The sequence below is a fragment of the Corythoichthys intestinalis genome, chromosome 12, assembly GCF_030265065.1.
Source record: "Corythoichthys intestinalis isolate RoL2023-P3 chromosome 12, ASM3026506v1, whole genome shotgun sequence".
NCBI lineage: Eukaryota > Metazoa > Chordata > Actinopteri > Syngnathiformes > Syngnathidae > Corythoichthys > Corythoichthys intestinalis.
In genome coordinates, this window is record NC_080406.1 from 58,529,856 (window position 1) to 58,545,970 (window position 16,115).

Sequence of the window (16,115 nt, forward strand, 5' to 3'; positions counted from 1 at the left end):
TAGATCTCACTGTGAAAAGGCTTAAATGGCTTTTTTGACCTAAGTTTGAGGATTGCGCTCAAACCAAATGTCCTAGAACCAAATTTTCACATGTAACTACTAGATTGTGATACAATACACTATTGGGTGAAGTTTGGTTGACTTCTGCGCAGCGGTTTGGGAGTGAACATCAAAATTACATTTCTCGGCCATATCGCATAGATCTCACTGTGAAAAGGCTTAAATGACTTTTTTTAATTAAGTTTGAAGATTGCGCTCAAACCAAATGTCCTAAAACTAAATTCCCAAATGTAACTACTAGATTGTGATAAAATACACTATTGGGTGAAGTTTGGTTGACTTCTGCGCAGCGGTTTGGGAGTTAACATCAAAATTACATTTCTCGGCCATATCGCATAGATCTCACTGTGAAAAGGCTTAAATGACTTTTTTTTAATTAAGTTTGAAGATTGCGCTCAAATCAAATGTCCTAGAACCAAATTTCCACATGTAACTACTAGATTGTGATACAATACACTATTGGGTGAAGTTTGGTTTACTTCAGCGCAGCGGTTTGGGAGTTAACATCAAAATTACATTTCTCGGCCATATCGCATAGATCTCACTGTGAAAAGGATTAAATGACTTTTTTTAATTAAGTTTGAAGATTGCGCTCAAACCAAATGTCCTAGAACTAAATTTCTAAATGTAACTACTAGATTGTGATAAAATACACTATTGGGTGAAGTTTGGTTGACTTCTGCGCAGCGGTTTGGGAGTGAACATCAAAATTACATTTCTCGGCCATATCGCATAGATCTCACTGTGAAAAGGCTTAAATGACTTTTTTTAATTAAGTTTGAAGATTGCGCTCAAACCAAATGTCCTAGAACTAAATTTCCAAATGTAACTACTAGATTATGATAAAATACACTATTGGGTGAAGTTTGGTTTACTTCTGCGCAGCGGTTTGGGAGTTAACATCAAAATTACATTTCTCGGCCATATCGCATAGATCTCACTGTGAAAAGGCTTAAATGGCTTTTTTGACCTAAGTTTGAGGATTGCGCTCAAATCAAATGTCCTAGAACCAAATTTCCACATGTAACTACTAGATTGTGATACAATACACTAATGGGTGAAGTTTGGTTGACTTCTGCGCAGCGGTTTGGGAGTGAACATCAAAATTACATTTCTCGGCCATATCGCATAGATCTCACTGTGAAAAGGCTTAAATGACTTTTTTTAATTAAGTTTGAAGATTGCGCTCAAACCAAATGTCCTAAAACTAAATTTTCAAATGTAACTACTAGATTGTGATAAAATACACTATTGGGTGAAGTTTGGTTGACTTCTGCGCAGCGGTTTGGGAGTCAACATCAAAATTACATTTCTCGGCCATATCGCATAGATCTCACTGTGAAAAGGCTTAAATTACTTTTTTTTAATTAAGTTTGAAGATTGCGCTCAAATCAAATGTCCTAGAACCAAATTTCCACATGTAACTATTAGATTGTGATACAATACACTATTGGGTGAAGTTTGGTTTACTTCAGCGCAGCGGTTTGGGAGTTAACATCAAAATTACATTTCTCGGCCATATCGCATAGATCTCACTGTGAAAAGGCTTAAATGGCTTTTTTGACCTAAGTTTGAGGATTGCGCTCAAATCAAATGTCCTAGAACCAAATTTTCACATGTAACTACTAGATTGTGATACAATACACTATTGGGTGAAGTTTGGTTTACTTCTGCGCAGCGGTTTGGGAGTTAACATCAAAATTACATTTCTCGGCCATATCGCATAGATCTCACTGTGAAAAGGCTTAAATGACTTTTTTTAATTAAGTTTGAAGATTGCGCTCAAACCAAATGTCCTAGAACTAAATTTCCAAATGTAACTACTAGATTGTGATAAAATACACTATTGGGTGAAGTTTGGTTGACTTCTGCGCAGCGGTTTGGGAGTTAACATCAAAATTACATTTCTCGGCCATATCGCATAGATCTCACTGTGAAAAGGCTTAAATGGCTTTTTTGACCTAAGTTTGAGGATTGCGCTCAAATCAAATGTCCTAGAACCAAATTTCCACATGTAACTACTAGATTGTGATACAATACACTAATGGGTGAAGTTTGGTTGACTTCTGCGCAGCGGTTTGGGAGTCAACATCAAAATTACATTTCTCGGCCATATCGCATAGATCTCACTGTGAAAAGGCTTAAATGACTTTTTTTTAATTAAATTTGAAGATTGCGCTCAAATCAAATGTCCTAGAACCAAATTTCCACATGTAACTACTAGATTGTGATACAATACACTATTGGGTGAAGTTTGGTTTACTTCAGCGCAGCGGTTTGGGAGTTAACATCAAAATTACATTTCTCGGCCATATCGCATAGATCTCACTGTGAAAAGGATTAAATGACTTTTTTTAATTAAGTTTGAAGATTGCGCTCAAACCAAATGTCCTAGAACTAAATTTCTAAATGTAACTACTAGATTGTGATTAAATACACTATTGGGTGAAGTTTGGTTGACTTCTGCGCAGCGGTTTGGGAGTTAACATCAAAATTACATTTCTCAGCCATATCGCATAGATCTCACTGTGAAAAGGCTTAAATGACTTTTTTTTAATTAAGTTTGAAGATTGCGCTCAAATCAAATGTCCTAGAACCAAATTTCCACATGTAACTACTAGATTGTGATACAATACACTATTGGGTGAAGTTTGGTTGACTTCTGCGCAGCGGTTTGGGAGTTAACATCAAAATTACATTTCTCAGCCATATCGCATAGATCTCACTGTGAAAAGGATTAAATGACTTTTTTTATTTAAGTTTGATGATTGCGCTCAAACAAAATGTCCTAGAACAAAATTTTCAAATGTAACTACTAGATTGTGATACAATACACTATTGGGTGAAGTTTGGTTTACTTCTGCGCAGCTGTTTGGGAGTTAACATCAAAATTACATTTCTCGGCCATATCGCATAGATCTCACTGTGAAAAGGCTTAAATGGCTTTTTTGACCTAAGTTTGAGGATTGCGCTCAAATCAAATGTCCTAGAACCAAATTTCCAGATGTAACTACTAGATTGTGATACAATACACTATTGGGTGAAGTTTGGTTGACTTCTGCGCAGCGGTTTGGGAGTTAACATCAAAATTACATTTCTCGGCCATATCGCATAGATCTCACTGTGAAAAGGCTTAAATGACTTTTTTTTAATTAAGTTTGAAGATTGCGCTCAAATCAAATGTCCTAGAACCAAATTTCCACATGTAACTACTAGATTGTGATACAATACACTATTGGGTGAAATTTGGTTTACTTCAGCGTAGCGGTTTGGGACTTAACATCAAAATTACATTTCTCGGCCATATCGCATAGATCTATCTGTGAAAAGGATTAAATGACTTTTTTTAATTAAGTTTGAAGATTGCGCTCAAACCAAATGTCCTAAAACTAAATTTTCAAATGTAACTACTAGATTGTGATAAAATACACTATTGGGTGAAGTTTGGTTGACTTCTGCGCAGCGGTTTGGGAGTCAACATCAAAATTACATTTCTCGGCCATATCGCATAGATCTCACTGTGAAAAGGCTTAAATGACTTTTTTTTAATTAAGTTTGAAGATTGCGCTCAAATCAAATGTCCTAGAACCAAATTTCCACATGTAACTACTAGATTGTGATACAATACACTATTGGGTGAAGTTTGGTTTACTTCAGCGCAGCGGTTTGGGAGTTAACATCAAAATTACATTTCTCGGCCATATCGCATAGATCTCACTGTGAAAAGGCTTAAATGGCTTTTTTGACCTAAGTTTGAGGATTGCGCTCAAATCAAATGTACTAGAACCAAATTTCCACATGTAACTACTAGATTGTGATACAATACACTATTGGGTGAAGTATGGTTTACTTCTGCGCAGCGGTTTGGGAGTTAACATCAAAATTACATTTCTCGGCCATATCGCATAGATCTCACTGTGAAAAGGCTTAAATGACTTTTTTTAATTAAGTTTGAAGATTGCGCTCAAACCAAATGTCCTAGAACTAAATTTCCAAATGTAACTACTAGATTGTGATAAAATACACTATTGGGTGAAGTTTGGTTGACTTCTGCGCAGCGGTTTGGGAGTTAACATCAAAATTACATTTCTCGGCCATATCGCATAGATCTCACTGTGAAAAGGCTTAAATGACTTTTTTTTAATTAAGTTTGAAGATTGCGCTCAAATCAAATGTCCTAGAACCAAATTTCCACATGTAACTACTAGATTGTGATACAATACACTATTGGGTGAAGTTTGGTTGACTTCTGCGCAGCGGTTTGGGAGTTAACATCAAAATTACATTTCTCGGCCATATCGCATAGATCTCACTGTGAAAAGGATTAAATGACTTTTTTTAATTAAGTTTGATGATTGCGCTCAAACAAAATGTCCTAGAACAAAATTTTCAAATGTAACTACTAGATTGTGATACAATACACTATTGGGTGAAGTTTGGTTTACTTCTGCGCAGCTGTTTGGGAGTTAACATCAAAATTACATTTCTCGGCCATATCGCATAGATCTCACTGTGAAAAGGCTTAAATGGCTTTTTTGACCTAAGTTTGAGGATTGCGCTCAAATCAAATGTCCTAGAACCAAATTTCCACATGTAACTACTAGATTGTGATACAATACACTATTGGGTGAAGTTTTGTTGACTTCTGCGCAGCGGTTTGGGAGTTAACATCAAAATTACATTTCTCGGCCATATCGCATAGATCTCACTGTGAAAAGGCTTAAATGGCTTTTTTGACCTAAGTTTGAGGATTGCGCTCAAATCAAATGTCCTAGAACCAAATTTCCACATGTAACTACTAGATTGTGATACAATACACTAATGGGTGAAGTTTTGTTGACTTCTGCGCAGCGGTTTGGGAGTGAACATCAAAATTACATTTCTCGGCCATATCGCATAGATCTCACTGTGAAAAGGCTTAAATGACTTTTTTAAATTAAGTTTGAAGATTGCGCTCAAACCAAATGTCCTAGAACTAAATTTCTAAATGTAACTACTAGATTGTGATAAAATACACTATTGGGTGAAGTTTGGTTGACTTCTGCGCAGCGGTTTGGGAGTGAACATCAAAATTACATTTCACGGCCATATCGCATAGATCTCACTGTGAAAAGGCTTAAATGACTTTTTTAAATTAAGTTTGAAGATTGCGCTCAAATCAAATGTCCTAGAACCAAATTTCCACATGTAACTACTAGATTGTGATACAATACACTATTGGGTGAAGTTTGGTTTACTTCTGCGCAGCGGTTTGGGAGTTAACATCAAAATTACATTTCTCGGCCATATCGCATAGATCTCACTGTGAAAAGGCTTAAATGACTTTTTTTAATTAAGTTTGAAGATAGCGCTCAAACCAAATGTCCTAGAACTAAATTTCTAAATGTAACTACTAGATTGTGATACAATACACTATTGGGTGAAGTTTGGTTGACTTCCGCGCAGCGGTTTGGGAGTGAACATCAAAATTACATTTCTCGGCCATATCGCATAGATCTCACTGTGAAAAGGCTTAAATGACTTTTTTTAATTAAGTTTGAAGATTGCGCTCAAACCAAATGTCCTAAAACTAAATTTCCAAATGTAACTACTAGATTGTGATAAAATACACTATTGGGTGAAGTTTGGTTGACTTCTGCGCAGCGGTTTGGGAGTTAACATCAAAATTACATTTCTCGGCCATATCGCATAGATCTCACTGTGAAAAGGCTTAAATGACTTTTTTTAATTAAGTTTGAAGATTGCGCTCAAACCAAATGTCCTAAAACTAAATTTCCACATGTAACTACTAGATTGTGATAAAATACACTATTGTGTGAAGTTTGGTTGACTTCTGCGCAGCGGTTTGGGAGTTAACATCAAAATTACATTTCTCGGCCATATCGCAGAGATCACACTGTGAAAAGGCTTAAATGGCTTTTTTGACCTAAGTTTGAGAATTGCGCTCAAATCAAATGTCCTAGAACCAAATTTCCACATGTAACTACTAGATTGTGATACAATACACTATTGGGTGAAGTTTGGTTGACTTCTGCGCAGCGGTTTGGGAGTTAACATCAAAATTACATTTCTCGGCCATATCGCATAGATCTCACTGTGAAAAGGCTTAAATGGCTTTTTTGACCTAAGTTTGAGGATTGCGCTCAAATCAAATGTCCTAGAACCAAATTTCCACATGTAACTACTAGATTGTGATACAATACACTATTGGGTGAAGTTTGGTTTACTTCTGCGCAGCGGTTTGGGAGTTAACATCAAAATTACATTTCTCGGCCATATCGCATAGATCTCACTGTGAAAAGGCTTAAATGGCTTTTTTGACCTAAGTTTGAGGATTGCGCTCAAACCAAATGTCCTAGAACCAAATTTCCACATGTAACTACTAGATTGTGATACAATACACTATTGGGTGAAGTTTGGTTGACTTCTGCGCAGCGGTTTGGGAGTTAACATCAAAATTACATTTCTCGGCCATATCGCATAGATCTCACTGTGAAAAGGCTTAAATGACTTTTTTTAATTAAGTTTGAAGATTGCGCTCAAACCAAATGTCCTAGAACTAAATTTCTAAATGTAACTACTAGATTGTGATAAAATACACTATTGGGTGAAGTTTGGTTTCCTTCTGCGCAGCGGTTTGGGAGTTAACATCAAAATTACATTTCTCGGCCATATCGCATAGATCTCACTGTGAAAAGGCTTAAATGGCTTTTTGACCTAAGTTTGAGAATTGCGCTCAAATCAAATGTCCTAGAACCAAATTTCCACATGTAACTACTAGATTGTGATACAATACACTATTGGGTGAAGTTTGGTTGACTTCTGCGCAGCGGTTTGGGAGTTAACATCAAAATTACATTTCTCGGCCATATCGCATAGATCTCACTGTGAAAAGGCTTAAATGGCTTTTTTGACCTAAGTTTGAGGATTGCGCTCAAACCAAATGTCCTAGAACCAAATTTTCACATGTAACTACTAGATTGTGATACAATACACTATTGGGTGAAGTTTGGTTGACTTCTGCGCAGCGGTTTGGGAGTGAACATCAAAATTACATTTCTCGGCCATATCGCATAGATCTCACTGTGAAAAGGCTTAAATGACTTTTTTTAATTAAGTTTGAAGATTGCGCTCAAACCAAATGTCCTAAAACTAAATTCCCAAATGTAACTACTAGATTGTGATAAAATACACTATTGGGTGAAGTTTGGTTGACTTCTGCGCAGCGGTTTGGGAGTTAACATCAAAATTACATTTCTCGGCCATATCGCATAGATCTCACTGTGAAAAGGCTTAAATGACTTTTTTTTAATTAAGTTTGAAGATTGCGCTCAAATCAAATGTCCTAGAACCAAATTTCCACATGTAACTACTAGATTGTGATACAATACACTATTGGGTGAAGTTTGGTTTACTTCAGCGCAGCGGTTTGGGAGTTAACATCAAAATTACATTTCTCGGCCATATCGCATAGATCTCACTGTGAAAAGGATTAAATGACTTTTTTTAATTAAGTTTGAAGATTGCGCTCAAACCAAATGTCCTAGAACTAAATTTCTAAATGTAACTACTAGATTGTGATAAAATACACTATTGGGTGAAGTTTGGTTGACTTCTGCGCAGCGGTTTGGGAGTGAACATCAAAATTACATTTCTCGGCCATATCGCATAGATCTCACTGTGAAAAGGCTTAAATGACTTTTTTTAATTAAGTTTGAAGATTGCGCTCAAACCAAATGTCCTAGAACTAAATTTCCAAATGTAACTACTAGATTATGATAAAATACACTATTGGGTGAAGTTTGGTTTACTTCTGCGCAGCGGTTTGGGAGTTAACATCAAAATTACATTTCTCGGCCATATCGCATAGATCTCACTGTGAAAAGGCTTAAATGGCTTTTTTGACCTAAGTTTGAGGATTGCGCTCAAATCAAATGTCCTAGAACCAAATTTTCACATGTAACTACTAGATTGTGATACAATACACTATTGGGTGAAGTTTGGTTTACTTCTGCGCAGCGGTTTGGGAGTTAACATCAAAATTACATTTCTCGGCCATATCGCATAGATCTCACTGTGAAAAGGCTTAAATGACTTTTTTTAATTAAGTTTGAAGATTGCGCTCAAACCAAATGTCCTAGAACTAAATTTCCAAATGTAACTACTAGATTGTGATAAAATACACTATTGGGTGAAGTTTGGTTGACTTCTGCGCAGCGGTTTGGGAGTTAACATCAAAATTACATTTCTCGGCCATATCGCATAGATCTCACTGTGAAAAGGCTTAAATGGCTTTTTTGACCTAAGTTTGAGGATTGCGCTCAAATCAAATGTCCTAGAACCAAATTTCCACATGTAACTACTAGATTGTGATACAATACACTAATGGGTGAAGTTTGGTTGACTTCTGCGCAGCGGTTTGGGAGTCAACATCAAAATTACATTTCTCGGCCATATCGCATAGATCTCACTGTGAAAAGGCTTAAATGACTTTTTTTTAATTAAATTTGAAGATTGCGCTCAAATCAAATGTCCTAGAACCAAATTTCCACATGTAACTACTAGATTGTGATACAATACACTATTGGGTGAAGTTTGGTTTACTTCAGCGCAGCGGTTTGGGAGTTAACATCAAAATTACATTTCTCGGCCATATCGCATAGATCTCACTGTGAAAAGGATTAAATGACTTTTTTTAATTAAGTTTGAAGATTGCGCTCAAACCAAATGTCCTAGAACTAAATTTCTAAATGTAACTACTAGATTGTGATTAAATACACTATTGGGTGAAGTTTGGTTGACTTCTGCGCAGCGGTTTGGGAGTTAACATCAAAATTACATTTCTCAGCCATATCGCATAGATCTCACTGTGAAAAGGCTTAAATGACTTTTTTTTAATTAAGTTTGAAGATTGCGCTCAAATCAAATGTCCTAGAACCAAATTTCCACATGTAACTACTAGATTGTGATACAATACACTATTGGGTGAAGTTTGGTTGACTTCTGCGCAGCGGTTTGGGAGTTAACATCAAAATTACATTTCTCAGCCATATCGCATAGATCTCACTGTGAAAAGGATTAAATGACTTTTTTTATTTAAGTTTGATGATTGCGCTCAAACAAAATGTCCTAGAACAAAATTTTCAAATGTAACTACTAGATTGTGATACAATACACTATTGGGTGAAGTTTGGTTTACTTCTGCGCAGCTGTTTGGGAGTTAACATCAAAATTACATTTCTCGGCCATATCGCATAGATCTCACTGTGAAAAGGCTTAAATGGCTTTTTTGACCTAAGTTTGAGGATTGCGCTCAAATCAAATGTCCTAGAACCAAATTTCCAGATGTAACTACTAGATTGTGATACAATACACTATTGGGTGAAGTTTGGTTGACTTCTGCGCAGCGGTTTGGGAGTTAACATCAAAATTACATTTCTCGGCCATATCGCATAGATCTCACTGTGAAAAGGCTTAAATGGCTTTTTTGACCTAAGTTTGAGGATTGCGCTCAAATCAAATGTCCTAGAACCAAATTTCCACATGTAACTACTAGATTGTGATACAATACACTAATGGGTGAAGTTTTGTTGACTTCTGCGCAGCGGTTTGGGAGTGAACATCAAAATTACATTTCTCGGCCATATCGCATAGATCTCACTGTGAAAAGGCTTAAATGACTTTTTTAAATTAAGTTTGAAGATTGCGCTCAAACCAAATGTCCTAGAACTAAATTTCTAAATGTAACTACTAGATTGTGATAAAATACACTATTGGGTGAAGTTTGGTTGACTTCTGCGCAGCGGTTTGGGAGTGAACATCAAAATTACATTTCACGGCCATATCGCATAGATCTCACTGTGAAAAGGCTTAAATGACTTTTTTTAATTAAGTTTGAAGATTGCGCTCAAATCAAATGTCCTAGAACCAAATTTCCACATGTAACTACTAGATTGTGATACAATACACTATTGGGTGAAGTTTGGTTTACTTCTGCGCAGCGGTTTGGGAGTTAACATCAAAATTACATTTCTCGGCCATATCGCATAGATCTCACTGTGAAAAGGCTTAAATGGCTTTTTTGACCTAAGTTTGAGGATTGTGCTCAAATCAAATGTCCTAGAACCAAATTTCCACATGTAACTACTAGATTGTGATACAATACACTAATGGGTGAAGTTTGGTTGACTTCTGCGCAGCGGTTTGGGAGTGAACATCAAAATTACATTTCTCGGCCATATCGCATAGATCTCACTGTGAAAAGGCTTAAATGACTTTTTTTAATTAAGTTTGAAGATTGCGCTCAAACCAAATGTCCTAAAACTAAATTTCCAAATGTAACTACTAGATTGTGATAAAATACACTATTGGGTGAAGTTTGGTTGACTTCTGCGCAGCGGTTTGGGAGTTAACATCAAAATTACATTTCTCGGCCATATCGCATAGATCTCACTGTGAAAAGGCTTAAATGACTTTTTTTAATTAAGTTTGAAGATTGCGCTCAAACCAAATGTCCTAAAACTAAATTTCCACATGTAACTACTAGATTGTGATAAAATACACTATTGTGTGAAGTTTGGTTGACTTCTGCGCAGCTGTTTGGGAGTTAACATCAAAATTACATTTCTCGGCCATATCGCATAGATCTCACTGTGAAAAGGCTTAAATGGCTTTTTTGACCTAAGTTTGAGAATTGCGCTCAAATCAAATGTCCTAGAACCAAATTTCCACATGTAACTACTAGATTGTGATACAATACACTATTGGGTGAAGTTTGGTTGACTTCTGCGCAGCGGTTTGGGAGTTAACATCAAAATTACATTTCTCGGCCATATCGCATAGATCTCACTGTGAAAAGGCTTAAATGGCTTTTTTGACCTAAGTTTGAGGATTGCGCTCAAATCAAATGTCCTAGAACCAAATTTCCACATGTAACTACTAGATTGTGATACAATACACTATTGGGTGAAGTTTGGTTTACTTCTGCGCAGCGGTTTGGGAGTTAACATCAAAATTACATTTCTCGGCCATATCGCATAGATCTCACTGTGAAAAGGCTTAAATGGCTTTTTTGACCTAAGTTTGAGGATTGCGCTCAAACCAAATGTCCTAGAACCAAATTTCCACATGTAACTACTAGATTGTGATACAATGCACTATTGGGTGAAGTTTGGTTGACTTCTGCGCAGCGGTTTGGGAGTTAACATCAAAATTACATTTCTCGGCCATATCGCATAGATCTCACTGTGAAAAGGCTTAAATGACTTTTTTTAATTAAGTTTGAAGATTGCGCTCAAACCAAATGTCCTAGAACTAAATTTCTAAATGTAACTACTAGATTGTGATAAAATACACTATTGGGTGAAGTTTGGTTGACTTCTGCGCAGCGGTTTGGGAGTTAACATCAAAATTACATTTCTCAGCCATATCGCATAGATCTCACCGTTAAAAGGCTTAAATGGCTTTTTTGACCTAAGTTTGATGATTGCGCTCAAACCAAATGTCCTAGAACTAAATTTCCAAATGTAACTACTAGATTGTGATAAAATACACTATTGGGTGAAGTTTGGTTGACTTCTGCGCAGCGGTTTGGGAGTTAACATCAAAATTACATTTCTCGGCCATATCGCATAGATCTCACTGTGAAAAGGCTTAAATGGCTTTTTGACCTAAGTTTGAGAATTGCGCTCAAATCAAATGTCCTAGAACCAAATTTCCACATGTAACTACTAGATTGTGATACAATACACTATTGGGTGAAGTTTGGTTGACTTCTGCGCAGCGGTTTGGGAGTTAACATCAAAATTACATTTCTCGGCCATATCGCATAGATCTCACTGTGAAAAGGCTTAAATGGCTTTTTTGACCTAAGTTTGAGGATTGCGCTCAAACCAAATGTCCTAGAACCAAATTTCCACATGTAACTACTAGATTGTGATACAATACACTATTGGGTGAAGTTTGGTTGACTTCTGCGCAGCGGTTTGGGAGTTAACATCAAAATTACATTTCTCGGCCATATCGCATAGATCTCACTGTGAAAAGGCTTAAATGACTTTTTTTTAATTAAGTTTGAAGATTGCGCTCAAATCAAATGTCCTAGAACCAAATTTCCACATGTAACTACTAGATTGTGATACAATACACTAATGGGTGAAGTTTGGTTGACTTCTGCGCAGCGGTTTGGGAGTGAACATCAAAATTACATTTCTCGGCCATATCGCATAGATCTCACTGTGAAAAGGCTTAAATGACTTTTTTTAATTAAGTTTGAAGATTGCGCTCAAACCAAATGTCCTAAAACTAAATTTCCAAATGTAACTACTAAATTGTGATAAAATACACTATTGGGTGAAGTTTGGTTGACTTCTGCGCAGCGGTTTGGGAGTTAACATCAAAATTACATTTCTCGGCCATATCGCATAGATCTCACTGTGAAAAGGCTTAAATGGCTTTTTTGACCTAAGTTTGAAGATTGCGCTCAAATCAATGTCCTAGAACCAAATTTCCACATGTAACTTCTAGATTGTGATACAATACACTATTGGGTGAAGTTTGGTTGACTTCTGCGCAGCGGTTTGGGAGTGAACATCAAAATTACATTTCTCGGCCATATCGCATAGATCTCACTGTGAAAAGGCTTAAATGACTTTTTTTTAATTGTTTGAAGATTGCGCTCAAACCAAATGTCCTAAAACTAAATTTTCAAATGTAACTACTAGATTGTGATAAAATACACTATTGGGTGAAGTTTGGTTGAGTTCTGCGCAGCGGTTTGGGAGTTAACATCAAAATTACATTTCTCGGCCATATCGCATAGATCTCACCGTTAAAAGGCTTAAATGGCTTTTTTGACCTAAGTTTGATGATTGCGCTCAAACCAAATGTCCTAGAACTAAATTTCTAAATGTAACTACTAGATAGTGATAAAATACACTATTGGGTGAAGTTTGGTTGACTTCTGCGCAGCGGTTTGGGAGTTAACATCAAAATTACATTTCTCGGCCATATCGCATAGATCTCACTGTGAAAAGGCTTAAATGGCTTTTTTGACCTAAGTTTGAGGATTGCGCTCAAATCAAATGTCCTAGAACCAAATTTCCACATGTAACTACTAGATTGTGATACAATACACTAATGGGTGAAGTTTGGTTGACTTCTGCGCAGCGGTTTGGGAGTGAACATCAAAATTACATTTCTCGGCCATATCGCATAGATCTCACTGTGAAAAGGCTTAAATGACTTTTTTTAATTAAGTTTGAAGATTGCGCTCAAACCAATTGTCCTAAAACTAAATTTCCAAATGTAACTACTAGATTGTGATAAAATACACTATTGGGTGAAGTTTGGTTGAGTTCTGCGCAGCGGTTTGGGAGTTAACATCAAAATTACATTTCTCGGCCATATCGCATAGATCTCACTGTGAAAAGGCTTAAATGGCTTTTTTGACCTAAGTTTGATGATTGCGCTCAAACCAAATGTCCTAGAACTAAATTTCCAAATGTAACTACTAGATTGTGATAAAATACACTATTGGGTGAAGTTTGGTTGACTTCTGCGCAGCGGTTTGGGAGTTTACATCAAAATTACATTTCTCGGCCATATCGCATAGATCTCACTGTGAAAAGGCTTAAATGGCTTTTTGATCTAAGTTTGAGAATTGCGCTCAAATCAAATGTCCTAGAACCAAATTTCCACATGTAACTACTAGATTGTGATACAATACACTATTGGGTGAAGTTTGGTTGACTTCTGCGCAGCGGTTTGGGAGTTAACATCAAAATTACATTTCTCGGCCATATCGCATAGATCTCACTGTGAAAAGGCTTAAATGGCTTTTTTGACCTAAGTTTGAGGATTGCGCTCAAACCAAATGTCCTAGAACCAAATTTCCACATGTAACTACTAGATTGTGATACAATACACTATTGGGTGAAGTTTGGTTGACTTCTGCGCAGCGGTTTGGGAGTGAACATCAAAATTACATTTCTCGGCCATATCGCATAGATCTCACTGTGAAAAGGCTTAAATGACTTTTTTTAATTAAGTTTGAAGATTGCGCTCAAACCAAATGTCCTAAAACTAAATTCCCAAATGTAACTACTAGATTGTGATAAAATACACTATTGGGTGAAGTTTGGTTGACTTCTGCGCAGCGGTTTGGGAGTCAACATCAAAATTACATTTCTCGGCCATATCGCATAGATCTCACTGTGAAAAGGCTTAAATTACTTTTTTTTAATTAAGTTTAAAGATTGCGCTCAAATCAAATGTCCTAGAACCAAATTTCCACATGTAACTACTAGATTGTGATACAATACACTATTGGGTGAAGTTTGGTTTACTTCAGCGCAGCGGTTTGGGAGTTAACATCAAAATTACATTTCTCGGCCATATCGCATAGATCTCACTGTGAAAAGGCTTAAATGGCTTTTTTGACCTAAGTTTGAGGATTGCGCTCAAATCAAATGTCCTAGAACCAAATTTTCACATGTAACTACTAGATTGTGATACAATACACTATTGGGTGAAGTTTGGTTTACTTCTGCGCAGCGGTTTGGGAGTTAACATCAAAATTACATTTCTCGGCCATATCGCATAGATCTCACTGTGAAAAGGCTTAAATGACTTTTTTTAATTAAGTTTGAAGATTGCGCTCAAACCAAATGTCCTAGAACTAAATTTCCAAATGTAACTACTAGATTGTGATAAAATACACTATTGGGTGAAGTTTGGTTGACTTCTGCGCAGCGGTTTGGGAGTTAACATCAAAATTACATTTCTCGGCCATATCGCATAGATCTCACTGTGAAAAGGCTTAAATGGCTTTTTTGACCTAAGTTTGAGGATTGCGCTCAAATCAAATGTCCTAGAACCAAATTTCCACATGTAACTACTAGATTGTGATACAATACACTAATGGGTGAAGTTTGGTTGACTTCTGCGCAGCGGTTTGGGAGTCAACATCAAAATTACATTTCTCGGCCATATCGCATAGATCTCACTGTGAAAAGGCTTAAATGACTTTTTTTTAATTAAATTTGAAGATTGCGCTCAAATCAAATGTCCTAGAACCAAATTTCCACATGTAACTACTAGATTGTGATACAATACACTATTGGGTGAAGTTTGGTTTACTTCAGCGCAGCGGTTTGGGAGTGAACATCAAAATTACATTTCTCGGCCATATCGCATAGATCTCACTGTGAAAAGGATTAAATGACTTTTTTTAATTAAGTTTGAAGATTGCGCTCAAACCAAATGTCCTAGAACTAAATTTCTAAATGTAACTACTAGATTGTGATTAAATACACTATTGGGTGAAGTTTGGTTGACTTCTGCGCAGCGGTTTGGGAGTTAACATCAAAATTACATTTCTCAGCCATATCGCATAGATCTCACTGTGAAAAGGCTTAAATGACTTTTTTTTAATTAAGTTTGAAGATTGCGCTCAAATCAAATGTCCTAGAACCAAATTTCCACATGTAACTACTAGATTGTGATACAATACACTATTGGGTGAAGTTTGGTTGACTTCTGCGCAGCGGTTTGGGAGTTAACATCAAAATTACATTTCTCAGCCATATCGCATAGATCTCACTGTGAAAAGGATTAAATGACTTTTTTTATTTAAGTTTGATGATTGCGCTCAAACAAAATGTCCTAGAACAAAATTTTCAAATGTAACTACTAGATTGTGATACAATACACTATTGGGTGAAGTTTGGTTTACTTCTGCGCAGCTGTTTGGGAGTTAACATCAAAATTACATTTCTCGGCCATATCGCATAGATCTCACTGTGAAAAGGCTTAAATGGCTTTTTTGACCTAAGTTTGAGGATTGCGCTCAAATCAAATGTCCTAGAACCAAATTTCCAGATGTAACTACTAGATTGTGATACAATACACTATTGGGTGAAGTTTGGTTGACTTCTGCGCAGCGGTTTGGGAGTTAACATCAAAATTACATTTCTCGGCCATATCGCATAGATCTCACTGTGAAAAGGCTTAAATGGCTTTTTTGACCTAAGTTTGAGGATTGCGCTCAAATCAAA